Raw genomic sequence first — 16,939 nt, forward strand, 5'->3', positions numbered from 1 at the left:
CAGTAATACTAGTATATGTTTTAGAAAAAAATATCGAACTGTACAAACATGTAAGGCTGGTGAATTTTGCATTACAAAATAAACGCTATTGGTAATTAATGCCATGTTGTCACTTTACTACATACCCGGTAGTAGTATATAAGCCAGTCATCCTACAAGATAGCAGTGAAGCAAAAATACACATATGATGATTACTTGTAAATCATCTTGTATATGTGGAAAAAATGAACTTGTTATCTAGCTGATTGTAAAAACACTTTGTCATTCTTAAAGGGACTCGTACCTCATTGGCACCAAATAATCATTTTCCAGGTAATGTGTCTGAAATAATTAGTTAACTCTTTGATACTGAAAGTGCAGAACAAAATACAATGAAAGTATGAAAATAAAGTCTTGTTTTAATCAGGGGTGAACCTACGCTTTTTACGTCATGGACAAATAAATAGCATAACCACTCAGCAAAAGGGACTCATACATAATTTATGGATATTTTGATCATGCATACCTTGGAAGCAACACCTTTTATTTCGTATTTAAAACAAATTTGCTAAAGAACCACATTTTACAAACTACGAGCTATAACTTATACAATAAACTCATACCTGGTTGAGCATTTTTGATGTAGAAATGAGGCACCCAAAATGCCAACAAGTACATATATGCATGCATAAATATTGAAGCAATGGTTAACATCGTCGCTTAAGTATATCCCTCACGCATCAAAATTAATTTTGCAATTGCACTAGTGGCCAGAAGGACCCCCCCCCCCCAACCACAACGTACCGATGTCGTCCAAGTTAACTTTTCGTTTCGAGGCAGGGGATACAGGGTAATCCAGAAGAACTGGAAAAAAGGTTGTGAAATTGCGTAAATTTGTTTATTTTTTGTTTAGTGACACTGTTATTCAAAATCAATACATACACATATATAACAAACATCAATTGTGACTGATAAACCTTTAACTACATACTAAATAATGCATTTATTGAAAATATTTATTACTGATAACAAGATTGTAACCGTATTTTTAATAGCAGAAAGCGCAAAAAAATATTAAATGATTGGTAAATGCTAAAAGATTTATTGTGGTCTACTATAGTCTCATAAGGTAGAAATACCGTGTGTAATGCTCATTTCTTTCAAATTTAACTCGATATCCTTCATAAGAACCATTGTTTTCGACATTTATTCATTCTTTTAGGAATATTGAAACAACATTATTAATTGTGGTAAACCTTATCTGGCAGTACTTAAGAGTGCATCTTTGACTTTATTACTCGAGTGAATGCACCTTCAAACCGGTTTAACACCAACATGTCACAGTAATCAATACCATCTGTGTTAAGATGTCGGGAATGTGTTAGACGAATGATTTTGTTTTATGGAGCTTTGAAGAGCGATGAATGGCACTAAAGTGGTGCCAAATGGATATCTCAAACACCCATTGGTAAGTCATTTATTTTTTTCCATTTAATTTTTTGTCTTGATTTTTGAATATATATAAACAGTCAATAAGTAGGACATCTCGTAAAGAACGTTCCCTTGAAACAGTCCTCTTCTTATCCACACTTCGACAGGGAGTGGGGCTACTCTGCCTAAATAGCCGTCAACGAGTATTTTAAGAAATATCAAATAATAAAAAATGGTGTCCCAGTGGTTGCACCAGTCAATTGTAACCATGCCCCCCCCAATAGTCCACCTAAATGACCGTCAATGGGTCTTTTGACGATTTTAAGACTATGGCAGTTACAGGGATACACATGAAATGTCAAAATAATAAAAAAAAAGTATCCCTAATCGCTTATTATTGTAGCTCCCCCCCCCCGCCCCCCAGTCTAAAATTATAGACGTGTAATACATTCTTCCAATCCTTACTGGTTGACGGTACATTTCCTAACAGGGCACAAATCCTGAACACCGGCTAAAACACACGTTTGTTTACCGTGATCGATTATTCGATGATCTAGATCAATACAGAGGCTTGCCTTGGTCACAATTGCGAAGTTTCATCTTGTTTTGTTAAGCATTTTTCTAAAAAATGCCATTTATTTATTATAGCATACTTTTTTATTATAATTGTATGACCATGTATTTTCGCTTTTCAAGTGTTCGGTATTTGTGCCCTCCATAGCGTATTTTGAAGGGTGATTTACTATCCATAAAATTGAACGATTTTTGACATAATATTGACGAGATCGTGAATCTGTACTTTGACAGCTGTTTTCACATGAACCAAAGATGTTTCATACGAAAGTTTAACTTACTACAACATAAACTCTCCAAGATAATTGTAAAAAACATCAGAAAGTGTTCGGATTTGTGACCTTAGCCAGTAACGTCTAAACGGGCTTGTGCAAAAACCGGGGGTGTTTTGAAAAATATTGAAATTGTATTAAGTGAAGTATTTTATGGTTTAAATTGATCATAAAGGTTTATATTCATACTTTACCATGTAAGTGAAAAGTTATTTTGCATTAAAACACATTATTTACCTTTCCAATAAAACAAAAGTTGACTGACACAGACAACAATTATGCCAAGCGGAACAACTCGACCCAATCGTAATAACTCGGCCACCACTGACAAGCTTCTAGATAGACCTCGTAAATACAATCGTAACAACTCAGCCATGGCCGAAATGTTCCAATTGTTTAAAAATTGTGCCCTGAAGCCTTGCAGGTGCCCTTCATGTATATATCGCTATGTTTTGACAGCAAGAAATGAAAAATAAACGTCAAACTCATAATTATTCATAGGATATGACATTTTTATGTATGGAACTGATAATCTGGTAATATTTCTTGTTTTATGATATTTTTGAGATGTTAAATGCTTTAACCCAGAATCCCGATCGGAATAACTACCCACTTTTGATACTAAACAATTTGTATGTGAAGGATTTGCCATATCAAAAAAGATACAAAAATCCGTAAATGTACAATTCTTTGGTCTACTAAGATTTAGCTTGTGAATGTCATTTTACAGCGAAATCAACAAGTTAAAAAAATACTCATGACCTGTTCCTTATCAATATGAAATATCTTTAAACTTTTAGCAACATTATGCAAAAAAAAACAACAGTATGTTTTACCTTCGGTATAAGAAAATAACTATTTTCTAATAAAACTACTGTTGAAAAATGTAAGCTAATGAAATGGAAAATAAAAAGATGCTTCCAAACATGCCATATTTTCTTGAGACCATTCAGGGGGATTAATGTTCAAAAGTCTGAAAATTCAGGGGGATTTTGGTAGTATTCAGGGTTGTTTTTTTTAGCAGGTCTAATTTGACAAAATTTCAGAGTATTTTAAGACGCAAGTACAAAAAAACAAATTGCCATAATTTTGAAAGACTCCCGAGGGGATTTGTCCAGAATTTAAGGGGATTTGGGTCACATACCAGAGAATTTTCATCATCGCCATGTAGCATTACGGGCATGACACACGTGCCAATTTACCTTGTCTACCCCTTTTTCCAGCACTTCATCTATATTTTAATGAGACACAGCCATATTGCATAATAAAAGCACTCACTTGCAAAATAGAATACTTCACAGAAAAATATGTTTCAGAGACAATTTAATGGGCTTACCTTCCTCTAAAATTGGATACAAAATCTGCTCATTATGATCATAAATGATGACTTTCAGATTAATAGAGAGAATGGAATGATTTATCAATATTTTTCATTTCAATTCCCAAATAGTCAGATTTGTTTGCTTCTGATAAAAAGCAAATGCATAATTTATTGTTTAAGTTCATAAACATATCATCTTTTGGCATTCATCAAAAAATAAAAAACATCACCACCATAATATTAAAATAAATAAAAGTCATTTCTTCCGATTTGTCTACTTTCAGTTTCTCTTCTGGAAGTTCTGTTATTTTCCGATATTTGAGATGAAGGTCATGTCATGTATGTAAACATATTAGTGGGTCATAACAAAGAACAGCATTGTCTATTAGTTATTTTAATCCTTTTCTTTACCAAATAATGTACTGTCACCTTTAAATCATAAATCATTTTGATGACAATGACACATGTTTAAACACTTTAATTTGTTACATCCTCTCTGATTGGATAAAACCTATAGTTTTAACCAATGAAAATCGTCCTTTTATCTGACCAGTCTAATTGACATTTCTTATGCAAATTCTGACAGTTTCAATCAAAACAATGCATGAAATGTGCCCTGCTGACTTATTAAGTGTCACCCAATTGGTGTTGTTAAAACACACCATCAGTTGATAATCCAATTAAGACAAGAAGGGCATTATAACTGCAAACAGGCATATATAATTAAACCCTGTGATAATTTTGCGTAATTTTAAACACACTTTTTTTAATTTCGGGGGATTTTCATCCCCCTCTGGGAGACCGGGGGATGGGTCGAAATTCCGGGGGATTTTTCCCCCTCCGGGGGATATGGCATGTATGTCAGCTTCTGGGTTGCTTTGAAGTTGAACTGCTCACATGAACCCACAAAAGATGTGTAGGTATGTGCTTAACAATAAAGGATAAAACATTAAAATGAAGCATTTCAAGTGGAGGTTTTCATTAGGGTAGTGCTACCTTAAACACACATTTTACAATTATTTTTTTCTCTTTTTTAATCTATTTTCTTTAACCAATGGACTATACAAACAGTAGGGTCAGTCCCAGTATACAGGACAATTATTCAATAAAATGTTTATCCTTTTGATATCATAATTGGTAAAAAAATATCAAAATGTAAAGAAAAAATAACAGAGACCGGGTTCAAACTGTGGTCGCCAAAATTGCAGTCCAGTGTTGTATCCACTGCTATGAAAGTTTACATTTGTTTATTTGATTTAATATATACCTAGCTTGGTAACATTAAGTGATAACATCGACTAGCCAATCACACATAAAAATTAATTATACTAGGTATACCCACCTAGTAATCTTTTTTAATGGAAAAAAAATGTGAAAAATCAATTAATTGTAAACTATGTGGTACTTCAGTTAGTTAGTTTCAATGCATTATACACATTGATACCAAATTCATGTCAGTTTTCGACAATTTTCTCTTCTTTCGCTATTTCATCATACGGTGTATAGTCCCTGAATAAAGTTTCACTCTGTTTCATTGAGTATATTTCTTAAAAATCCTTTCTTTGTTCTAATCTGCTAAAAGGTCAAAAAAGTCACAATCATGTGAGCATCTTTGAGGCCTCTCAGTTATTATAACCAATGCACCAGTCAATTGTAACGGTTACTAACCACGCACACCCCCCGGTCTGGGGGTATACTGGGAATAGTCGGGAAATGGGCCGTGTTTTTACTTTCTATGTGGCCACGCAGGGCCGGGTGACCACAGTGGTTTTGTCTTTGAGCCAAATTTAGCTGAGATTGGGCCTTATATAGAGTCTCTGGTGTGCAGGGGCATTTGGCCGGGGTTTTACCATCAGTTCGTTCCCGCACGGGAGGGGATTAGACCCAGGGTTGGCTGGACCGAAAGTCAAAGTCCCCGCTATTCCCTGGACCTGGGGGCGCCATGGTTACAATTGACTGGTGCACATCATATAAGATATTTAAAAAATAAATAAAAGTACAGTTAATCAATAAATTTTAATGTGGTAAATTAACAAAGAATTAGATAGATGCTTTATGCAAAATCTCACAAAGATGTAAAGAAATACAAAGGAGTTCAGGTTTGCTAGTTTGTAAAAATATTTCATGGAATCATGGTAAATTGTTATATTATATGTCCAATGACAGCCCATATATTTTCTAACTACTTGAACCTTTCTTGTTATAATTCTTATTATTTTTTGTTTTAGCTGATGTGTGATGCTGATAATACAGAGACAGCTAGAGTGACAGAGTTTGATGAATAAACTTAAATTAAAAAACAGTGAGTACAATAATCTATTTTAACATGTCTTGTGTGTAAAGTGTGATTCCGAAGCAGTAAATATATATATATATATGTATCTTTAAGTTTTGAATCACAAATTTAGATCAAAGATCTATTATCACTCAAAACTTAAAGGATATGTATGAAAAGTCATGTGAATTGTGCAAGTCATATAATATAAAATTTATATTGATCAAGTCAAGCCATGCCATGTAAAAAAAACTGACATCATATCAAAGATTGTATGAATCATTCTCAGAGCTATTGAAAATATTTAATTGGTTGTAAGCGGACCATGCACGGTAATTTTGAGTAACCCCACCAGCCAATACAATATGGCTAAAAAGGCTTTGATAATATTTTTTATCTAATGTTTATCTTTCCTAAAATATTTATATTTATAAATCTATTTACCAGTATAAATCTGTATTTATTTATTTATTAATGGATTTATTTGCTCACTAATATATACAATACACTTATCGTTGTATATTGTCTAGCTAATACATGTATACAAATATGCATAATATGCATAATTATGGGGGGGGGGGGGGTCATAATTACCTATGGTGTACTGTCTTGTTCTTACAAAGATATGATTTTGACTAAAATCCTTACTGAAAAGGCAGTGCAGACTGGCCTGTTTAAATAATTAATTAAATCTTAATGGGTTTAAATGTATTTTATTTTATTTTTAAAGATATTTTAGAGTTTAAAAGGAAGAGAGTCTGTTTTAAAGACTAAATAATTATATAGTCAGGATAAAAAATAATTATTTTTCAAAATCAAGTTCAAATAATTTTCCATTATTTGGCAAATGGAAAAAAGCTAAATATATATTAAGAATGTTTTACTCGATAGAAAGTAGGCCCAGTATCTTTTGCATTGCAACACTAAGAAAGTAAATATTTATTTTTTGTCTTTTACCAATTCCATCAAAGTCTGTGAGTGGCTCATGATGCTTAGGCCTGCCAATTTAATGGTTTTCGAAATCATAAATTGATACAACTTATAACTTTTGTATAAAATCTTCAAAGCTTTCAATAACTTAACATGTCATCCACCTTATTGTCTCAATTTAAAAATAGTTTTCACTCAACAACTTACTTATTAATCAGGATAATAATTTGATAATGACTATCACTATCATTCTGTAAGATAATGTACTGGTACATAAATTTAATCCCCAATATATCAGATGAGTGTGATAGTATATGCTCTTAATAGTTGTAGCCCGGAATTATACGTAGGAAACAATAGAGTCATTGGACTGTTACACGAATTTCAATAGCTCGAAATTCGCCTTTTATTTGTACCAGCATAGGAAAACCCTGTTATGTTAATACATATAGCCCAGAAGTAACAAATAAAAGGTGAATTTCGAGCTATTGAAATTCATGTAACAGTCCAATGACTCTATTGTTTCCGAAGTAATGTGTGTATATTACAACGGTTTAATTTTGTTTGTACCGGAGGATTAGGTCGGAAAAACTAGAATAGCTATAATTCCCGGCTACAACTATTCCGGGCTATATGTATTAATATATATATATATATATATATATATATATATATATATATATATATATATATATATATATATATATATATAAATGCACGAAATCAATGTGGGATTTTCATTAAGTTTTGGTTAAACCATCTTTGTAACAAATTACAGTTACTTCCAAATTACATCTTATTCTACATAATACAAACTGGAGGACAGTTCTTTTTATTTGGTAATGTTAAGAGACTTGAAGACAAAAAAAAATGTTTAAATTCAGAAAACCTTACACAAAGTAGAAACCTTCTATTAATGTCATTATCTTGAAAAAATGAACATGCCTTTTAGCAATTGTATCAATCTGTGAAAATCTACATTTTGCCTTCGACATGTTATACAATTTAAGGATATTTACATGGAAATTAAGTTCAATTCTAAATTGACAGTCATGTATTTCTTCCAAAATTTTCATAGTATAAGGAACATGAATTTTTTATGAATTTAAGTGCATAACTGCAGATAATGATCATTATCTTAAATCAATTACAAGCCAATTCATAGTCATGCATATAGCCGCCTTTTCAAAATATGATAGTGATTGTCTCAAATGACCAGTCTTTCTCTGTGGGGGGTGGGGGCTGTCAGTCATAAGGAAACCTTTAAAAGGCATATTCATTCAGCCAATCAGATGTCAGGTTCAGTGAAAGGGGCGATGCCAGGTCAAGTAAAAGGGGTGGAGCTAAAATAAATACTGACATTCAATGAAGATAGATCCCCCTTTGGCCTCACAAATATGTTTCAGTCACACTAGGGGGTGTGACAGGGTCAAGCCATAATGGAGCCATAGGCAAGCAGACTTTTATTAACCCAACAACAACAACAACAGGTGTAATTCTTACCAACTGAGGAAAAAACTTTAGAGGTTTTATTATTGCTCATTTTTTTATACAAATTAAATATCTAACAATGACAAATATAAAATATGATCATTCAAGCATAATATTGACACCAAACATGACACATCTTGCAAATGGTCTTGAATAAAATTCCTACACTTTTTATAATGATAATACATGGGACCAATATCAAAACCATTATCCTGTTAAATAGGACAATGGATTTGATATTGGTAATTCGCAGACAATACAATGTAATTAAGTAAAAAAATACACAGTATGCACATGCACTCTGGCTTCAAACAAAAATTGTTGCTTAGGCCAAAAAGAAGTATTCATAGTTTCCAGTTAAATATCAAAAAAGGTAGGCATACGGTAACTGTTGTTTTTTTTAGGACCATGTTTCTTTGGCAAACTGACCTATATCAGGGAATTATTAAGGTCTTTACTAAAAAAGCACATATTGATCAAAACACCAAAAACAAAAAAGGATCAGAAGGATAAAAATAGGGTCAGTTGGGCGGAAACAAAGATTTTTGAAGCCTTATTTTGTCAATGATGTCATGTCAGTGATCAAAATGATAACACAATTTAAGCCCTGCATTCTGGAATGTGGGGCTAAATTCTTGATTGTGTTATAGTAGGGCCAAAAATAAAATGATTTGGTTAGGGTTACATCCTTTTTAAAAACAGAAAGAGTAAAAAGTATAAAGGATTACATTTTTAAAATACATAATATATATGCGTTTTCACTTTAAAATACATGCATTGTTACATCTTGTTTTCAGTAAGTAACTTTTCCTTAAATGCATTCTTTGGAAAGTAATTTAAGGTTTATTATTCAAAATATATGTTAGTCAACTTGTGTATGTATTGATTTCCAACTTTTTTATTTTTTGTTTAAACTTTATGTATTAGAATTTCTTTGTGTAAATACCTGCTTATGTGATAAAAGACTGCTGACTAAAGATTAGATTTCAGATTTTGATATTTCCATTCCAAATTTAATGTTTTACAGCTTAAACTGCTACTAACAGTTTAAGAAAAATGCATAAAACATCAATTTTGGATGGAAGTATGAAAAGCTGCAATCTGATATTTTGTCAGCAGTCTTTTATCGCTGGTTTGCAGATATTTACGCAAAAATTCGCTTGTTCGAAGACAAAAATTTTAAAAAAAGTTGTCAAAACGTTCAATCTGTGAGGTTGCAGCTTTAATATAAGACTAACGTAAATATTAAAAACAAATGAGGCCCCTTTAATATTAACATGTCAATATCAAAAAGAAGATGAAAACTATGAGAAAGTGTTTTTATAATTAAAAATAAATTGCTTAAAGCAAATATCTGAAATTAATAATTGTCATGCAAAGCAGCCTGTAATGAATATGAATATTAGATTTTGGCCTTGAACACCTTTTTAAGAAGAGTGTTTTGAAGTAAGGATTATCATAATGCTGAACTTAATATTGTACTGTAGCTTTGTAGCAAATCCTTATGATTAAAGTCACTGTGTCTTCCTTATGCTGTGATAAAGATCTCCATAGTAACATTTCTAAACCTAATAAATTAAGTGAAAAAGGGTGTTTATTGGGGGTAATAAAACACATCTTGATAATGGCCAATTAGTTTTAATCTTTCAAGTGTTGGTAGGATGGGAGGGGGGTCTTAACTTTTTGAACTGCCAATATTTTCCTGGTTATTTTGTCCACCATGTCAAAATGATCTGGGTTGTTTTGTCAACCCTGTCTAAATGGGTTGGACGTGTTTTGTCCCCTTAGTCAAAAATGACATGGGATGTTTTGTCCTACATTTTTATAAAGGAGTTCAGAATAAATAACACATTAGTTTTCGTGCTTATGTAAAATAAATGCAAATGACTTTCATTATAAGTTTAAAAAATACTCTTAACGCTACATTCTCACAGATTTACCATTATTACAACTTTTTTATTTTTGTCTTGGAAAGAGCAAATTTTTGCGTAAATATCTGCAACCCATTGATGTAAGATTGTTGATAAAAAAACATATCTTAGATTTTCATATTTTCGAAAATGTTAGAGCTTAAAACCTTACTAACGGTTTAAGAAAAATGCATAAAACATCAATTTATGAACTTAAATATAAAAATCCGCGATCTAATTTTTTGTCAGCAGTCTTATTAACTGGTTTCCATGGATTGTAGCAAAAATTGGCTTGTTCCAAGACAAAAATTAAAAAGTTGTCGAAATGTTTAATCTGTGATAGTGCAGCTTTAATTATGGTAGCTTTTCAGTCATTTGCCTATATATGTCTATTTGATTCAGTAAATACTTCATAATATTAAAGCTAGGCTTATTAGGATATGCTTATTTTTCATTGGGTTCTATTTTTAGCACATAACAGCTTCATTACAAGAATATATATTAATTATTATTAAAGCTGCATGCACTCTCACAAATTTACCGTTTTTACAACTTTTTTATTTTTTTTGTCTTGGAAAGAGCAAATTTTTGGGTTTAATAGTATCTGCAAACCAATGATAAAAGACTGCTGACATAGATCATATCGCAGATTTGCATATTTTCGTTTGAAAGCCAATGTTTTGTGGGTTAAACTATTACTAACAGTTAAAGAAAAAATGCATGATCTAATTTTTTGTCAGCAGTTTTATATCACTGGTTTTCATGGATTCTTGAAAAAAAAAAATACTTCCCTGTTGGCCAATTGAGAACAAAATCAAGAGGTTTTGGGTTTTGCTGTTTATATGTTCTGGAATTTTTCAAAAGCATTTATTTATAGGACTTTTATGTACAGCATTCTGTATATTGTCAAGTGTCCATTTTTTAAAATTATATACAACATGTATAAATTTAATGTTTCAGGAAATAACCACCATCTCTCTCAGAGGTCATCTTTCTCATTATTGTGGGGAAACCTCAAAGGGCATCAGGAAAACCTTCATCAACCTCTTTGTGCCCAGTGGCTTGTGCAACAGTGTTTCAGAAGTATAAATACCTTTTTAATTTGTGTATATCATTTGTATAATGACTTGTTTTTATATATTAAATATATATATATGATTTATTATATATATATATAGATGGTTAATCTTATGACTTCCTGATAGTATTTAAGTTGTGAAATATTAAATAATCTAATCATAAAAAATGCTTGGAAATGACAATAAAAAAAAGATATTTGTCGAATAGGAAGTTTCACCTGTCCTGTTTATATTACAAATCATTTTAAATCAGACAGAAAATTCAATATACTTGTTGTATCTCGCTGTTTATTTGTCTTCACATTTTGTATTGTCACATCAAGCCTGTTTGAACATCCTAGAGAAGATAAGTGTATAGAAGTGGATATGATATAATAAATATGCATATAAATGTGCTTGGGATTATTTTCAGATTATCATTAAAATGGGGATAATGGATGACTGGCCACACATATGGGGCTATGGACAAGCTTCAGAGCAGGCTGCCAGGTGGTGGTGTTAGTAGTTTATACTCCGGGTCCCGGCGTGAGCACATTGAAGGGTCCCAGAGTGACAGTTCAACCACCGCACACCTATCCTGGGCAGAACCAGTACTAGGTGCCTTCACCTCTGCAAGGAACTGACAGCTTCTGTACATGCCAGGTGCAATGGTACAGTGCGAATGGTCGTAGAAAGGGTTTCATAACCAATTACAACAGAGGTGACCTGGTCCGCCCGGGAATCGAACCCGGGATGTCCAATTCAGAGTCCAACGCTCTACCGATTGAGCTGACCGGGCGGACATATTAGCTACATTAGATGACAAGCCATCTATGCTGGACATTCTTCACAATAAAATGTGATGTCACAGGAGCTGTCTATCTCAACAGCTCACACTGTCCGTATTTGACTAAAGGAATGAATGAAGTCACTGCAGAAGTTAGATTGAGGAATGTCCATGTCACTACCCATCATTTGGAAGGAGTTGGATAAAAAAAGTGTGGCCTATGTATTGAAACAGGTCCGATTTCCAGTTACGGACAGTCTTGATTTGTCTGATTACATTTTTGACCAACATGATGGTCTAAAAGAACACTTACTGGTAACTGGTAAAATCATGGCCCAGTTGTTCCAAGAGGCAGGCGAGTGGGAAGTTACTAGACTCCATTTCTTTATGGGTTGATCTGAGGTTCCAGTTCAGTTAAAGTACTGATAGAACACCAAGTGTTTGGCATAATACAGCAACATTTGATTTGTAACTATGTATCTGTTTGAATTGTTGAAACAGTACTGTTTACTAAATAATGTGTATGTATATGAAGAATAATATTATAAATAATTTGTAAGAACCTGATATTAAGTAAAATGTCGATAAGTCTAAATATGTATCTGCGAATCATTTTTGTATATCTGTAAAGATTACATTGCCTATATTCCTCAATTTATATTTTTCTTTTAGCCAGTCAATAACTTTTCTTAAGTTCTATCTTCAAAATTGTCGGGACAGGGATTATAGCCCTTAATTAACCCAAATATGTAACATTCAATGCAAAATTTCTAATTGGCTGCATTTAGGCAGTTCAGATGCAGGAACAAACATCACTTGGGTCCTTAATAATAGCTTTCCATCTGACATTGAAGATCCAATAAAAGGAATTTGTCATGTGACTGTTTATTAACTCTCAATTTATTGAAAGTGAAATTACTTACATGATTTGTAAGAACTAAATTATAATGATATCAAATGATTGTTTAAATTAAATAAAATAGATGATTACATACATGAACTATTTTTATTTCTTGTTTGTCAATATGAAGAGTAATGCAATGGCTTTTGAATTTCATAAAAAAGGATGGAAAAATGTATGTTTATTGTTTAAGCAATTAATTAAGTAATAAAAGTTTGTTTTTTTCTTTTTTTCAAATTATGCTATCTTATAATACAGATCGTTATTTGTTTAATTTTGGTACAAATGAAGTATATAAGGTATGTCTAATGTTACAAATAGCAAAAATTCAAATGCAAATCATGGTGACTTGACTAAATGTGAATGCTAATTGAATCAAAATAGTTAATAAATAATAATGTTCATTTGAAACAATTGAGAGTATAAGTTTGGTTTGTGTATGCCATATATTCCCGGGGGGGGGGAGGGGGGGGGGAATGAAAAAATGAAAAGTATATTACTATGCGCAGTGCTATAATAATTAATAAGTAAATGTTTTTAGCTCACCTGTCACATAGTGACAAGGTGAGCTTTTGTGATCACAATTTGTCCGGCGTCCGTCTGTCGTCCGTCCGTCCGTAAACTTTTACTTTAAACGACATCTCCTCATTAACCGCTTAGCCAATTTCTTCCAAACTTTACAGGAATGTTCCTTGGGTGGTCCCCTTTGAAAATTGTTCAAAGAATTGAATTCCATGCAGAACTCTGGTTGCCATGGCAACGGAAAGGAAAAACTTTTAAAAATCTTATTTTTCAAAACCACAAGGCCTAGAGCCTTAATATTTGGTATATAGCATCATCTAGTGGTCCTCTACCAAAATTGTTAAAACTATCCCCCTGGGGTCAAAAATGGCCCTGCCCCGGGGGTCACTTGTTTTACATAGACTTATATAGGGAAAATCTTCTTCTCAAAAACCACAAGGCCTAGAACCTTGAAAATTGGTATGTGTCATCATGTAGTGGTCCTCTACAAAATTTGTTCATATTATTCTCCTGGGGTCAAAAATGGCCCCGCCCCAGGGGTCACTAGTTTCATTACATAGTGTTATATAGTAAATCTTTAAAAATCTTCTCCGAAACTGTAAGGCCCAGGGCTTAGATATTTGGTATACAGCATCATCTAGTGGACCTCTACCAGATTTGTTCAAATTATTGCCACAGGGTCAAAATTGACCCCGCCTAGGGGGTCCTTGTTTTTACGTAGTGTTGTATAGTAAATCTTTAAAAATATTCTTCTCCAGAACCGTAAGGCCAGGAGATTAGATATTTGGTATACAACATCATCTTATGGACCTCTATCAAAGTTGTTCAAATTATTGCCACAGGGTCAAAATTGGCCCCGCCCTGAAAGTTATTTGTTTTTATATAGTCTTATATAATAAAACTTTAAAAATCCTTTTCTCCAAAATATAAGACCTAGAGCTTTCATATTTGGTATATAGTGTTACCTAGTGGACCTACACCAAAGGTATTCAAATTATTGTCCCGGGGTCAAATTGGCCTTGCTCAGGGGTCATTTGTTTTTACATTGTCTTGTCACTGAACATCTTTTCCTCTGAAAGTAAAGGTCAGAATGACTCCATACTTGATATGTAGCATCCTTACATGGTCCTTTCTCAACTTTGTTCAAATGGTTTTGTTTGGCCCCTTTTAGGGGTCACCAGAGCAAAAAATAGAAAAACCTTTAAGCAACTTGATCTTATTAACTGCTTGATGGATCTTCAAGTCTGAAGCATCCTAGCATGGGCCTCTGTCAGGTCTTTTCAAATAATTTTGTTTGGGCCCTTTTAAGGGCCACCAGAGCTAAAATTAGTAAAAAAACTTAACATTTTCTTCGCATGAACCCCTTGATAGATCTTCAGCAAATTTGGTTTGAAGTGTCCTTGCATGGACCTCTCTTAAATTTGTTCACATAATTTTGTTTGGCCCGGTTGCCATGGCAACCTAAAGGAAAATGTCAACAATTGGTTATAATCATCTTCTTCTCCTAAACCGCTTTGACAATTTTGATGAAACTTCATAGGAATGATCCTTGGTTGGTGCTTTTTCAAAATTGTTCAAAGAAATTAATTCCATTTAGAACTCTGGTTGACATGGCAACCTAAAGGAAAAGTGTCAACAATTGGTTACAATCATCTTCTCCTAAACCGCTTGGACAATTTTGATGAAACTTCATAGGAATGATCCTTGGTTGGTGCTTTTTCAAAATTGTTAAAAAAAATTAATTCCTTGCAGAACTCTGGTTGCCATGGCAACCTGAAGGAAAGTATAGGCTGTCGTGTCCGCGCTGTGACTTTCTCTTATATGGACAGATTTTAAAATGAAAATGCCATATGTTTTCAACATACCAAGACAATGTGTCGTGTGCAAGACCCATGTCCCTACCTCTAAGGTGAAAGATACACTAAGTGTTTATTCACAATGGAATGCTGAATATGAGGACATAAAGAGTGTTGGCTGTCATTTAGTATGATTGTTTTTTTTTTGCTCAGAGGCAATTTAATATAACTTGCAATATGTATTTGACACATACAGGCAAGATAAACTTTTTATACGCCCGAAGGGTCGTATTATGTTATGGCCTCCATCGTCTGTCCGTCTGTCCGTCCGTCTGTCCGTCCGTTAGCAATTCCGTGTCCGGGCCATAACTTGGTAACTAATAAAGCGATTTTCAAATAACTTTATACAAATCATCACTACATTAAAAGGATGTGTCGCGCGCAATTTCCAGGTCCATACCTTAAAGACTAGAATCACCATGGGGGTGCGTTAGCAATTCCGTGTCTGGGCCACAACTTTGTCACTAATAAAGTCATTTTCAAATAACTTTATACAAAGCATCATAACATTAAAAGGATGTGTCGCGCGCAATTTCCAGGTCCATACCTCAAACACTAGAATCACCATGGGGGGGGGGTGTTAGCAATTCTGTGTCCGGCCACATCTTTGTTACTAATAAAGTGATTTTCAAATAACTTTATACAAATCATCACTACATTAAAAGGATGTGTCACATGCAATTTCCAGGTCCATACCTCAAAGTCTAGAATCACCATGGGGGGGACGTTAGCAATTCCATGTCCAGGCCATAACTCAAAGACTAGAATCACCAATGGGGGGCGTTAGCAATTCTGTGTCCTGGCCACATCTTTGTTACTCGTCCGTTAGCAATGGGGGGGACGTTAGCAATTCCATGTCCAGGCCATAAATCAAAGACTAGAATCACCAATGGGGGGCGTTAGCAATTCTGTGTCCTGGCCACATCTTTGTTACTCGTCTGTTAGCAATTCCGTGTCCAAAAGGATGTGTCACGCGCAATTATCAGGTCCATACCTCAAAGACTAGAATCACCATGGGGGGGCGTTAGCACTCTGTTTCCGGGCCACATCTTTGTTACTCGTCTGTTAGCAATTCCGTGTCCGGGCCATAACTTGGTAACTAATAAAGCGATTTTCAAATAGCTTTATACAAATCATCACTACATTAAAAGGATGTTTCGCGCGCAATTTCCAGGTCCATACCTCAAAGACTAGAATCACCATGGGGGGGGGGGGCGTTAGCAATTCTGTGTCTGGGCCACATCTTTGTTACTAATAAAGTGATTTTCAAATAACTTTATACAAATCATCACTACATTAAAAGGATGTCACATGCAATTTCCAGGTCCATACCTCAAAGTCTAGAATCACCATGGGGGGGGGACGTTAGCGATTCCATGTCCAGGCCATAACTCAAAGACTAGAATCACCATGGGGGGGCGTTAGGAATTCTGTGTCCGGGCCACATCTTTGTAACTCGTCCGTTAGCAATTCCGTGTCCGGGCCATAACTTGGTAACTAATAAAGCGATTTTCAAATTACTTTATACAAATCATCACTACATGAAAAGGATGTGTTGCGCGCAATTTCCAGGTCCATACCTCAAAGACTAGAATCACCATGGGGGGGCATAAGCAATTCTGTGTCCGGGCCA

At 33.9% G+C, this 16,939-nt stretch overlaps 1 long non-coding RNA gene across 1 annotated transcript; it reads left to right on the top strand.

Moving 5' to 3' along the window:
* The first annotated feature begins 1,172 nt into the window (after positions 1 to 1,172).
* Positions 1,173 to 13,377, top strand: LOC128235263 (uncharacterized). The gene is made up of 4 exons (XR_008261173.1): positions 1,173 to 1,447; positions 5,805 to 5,878; positions 11,143 to 11,265; positions 11,674 to 13,377. It is a non-coding gene; the product is annotated as an uncharacterized LOC128235263 (long non-coding RNA).
* The last annotated feature ends 3,562 nt before the right edge of the window (positions 13,378 to 16,939 follow it).

This window comes from Mya arenaria, chromosome 5 (genome assembly GCF_026914265.1).
Source record: "Mya arenaria isolate MELC-2E11 chromosome 5, ASM2691426v1".
Classification (NCBI taxonomy): Eukaryota; Metazoa; Mollusca; class Bivalvia; order Myida; family Myidae; genus Mya; species Mya arenaria.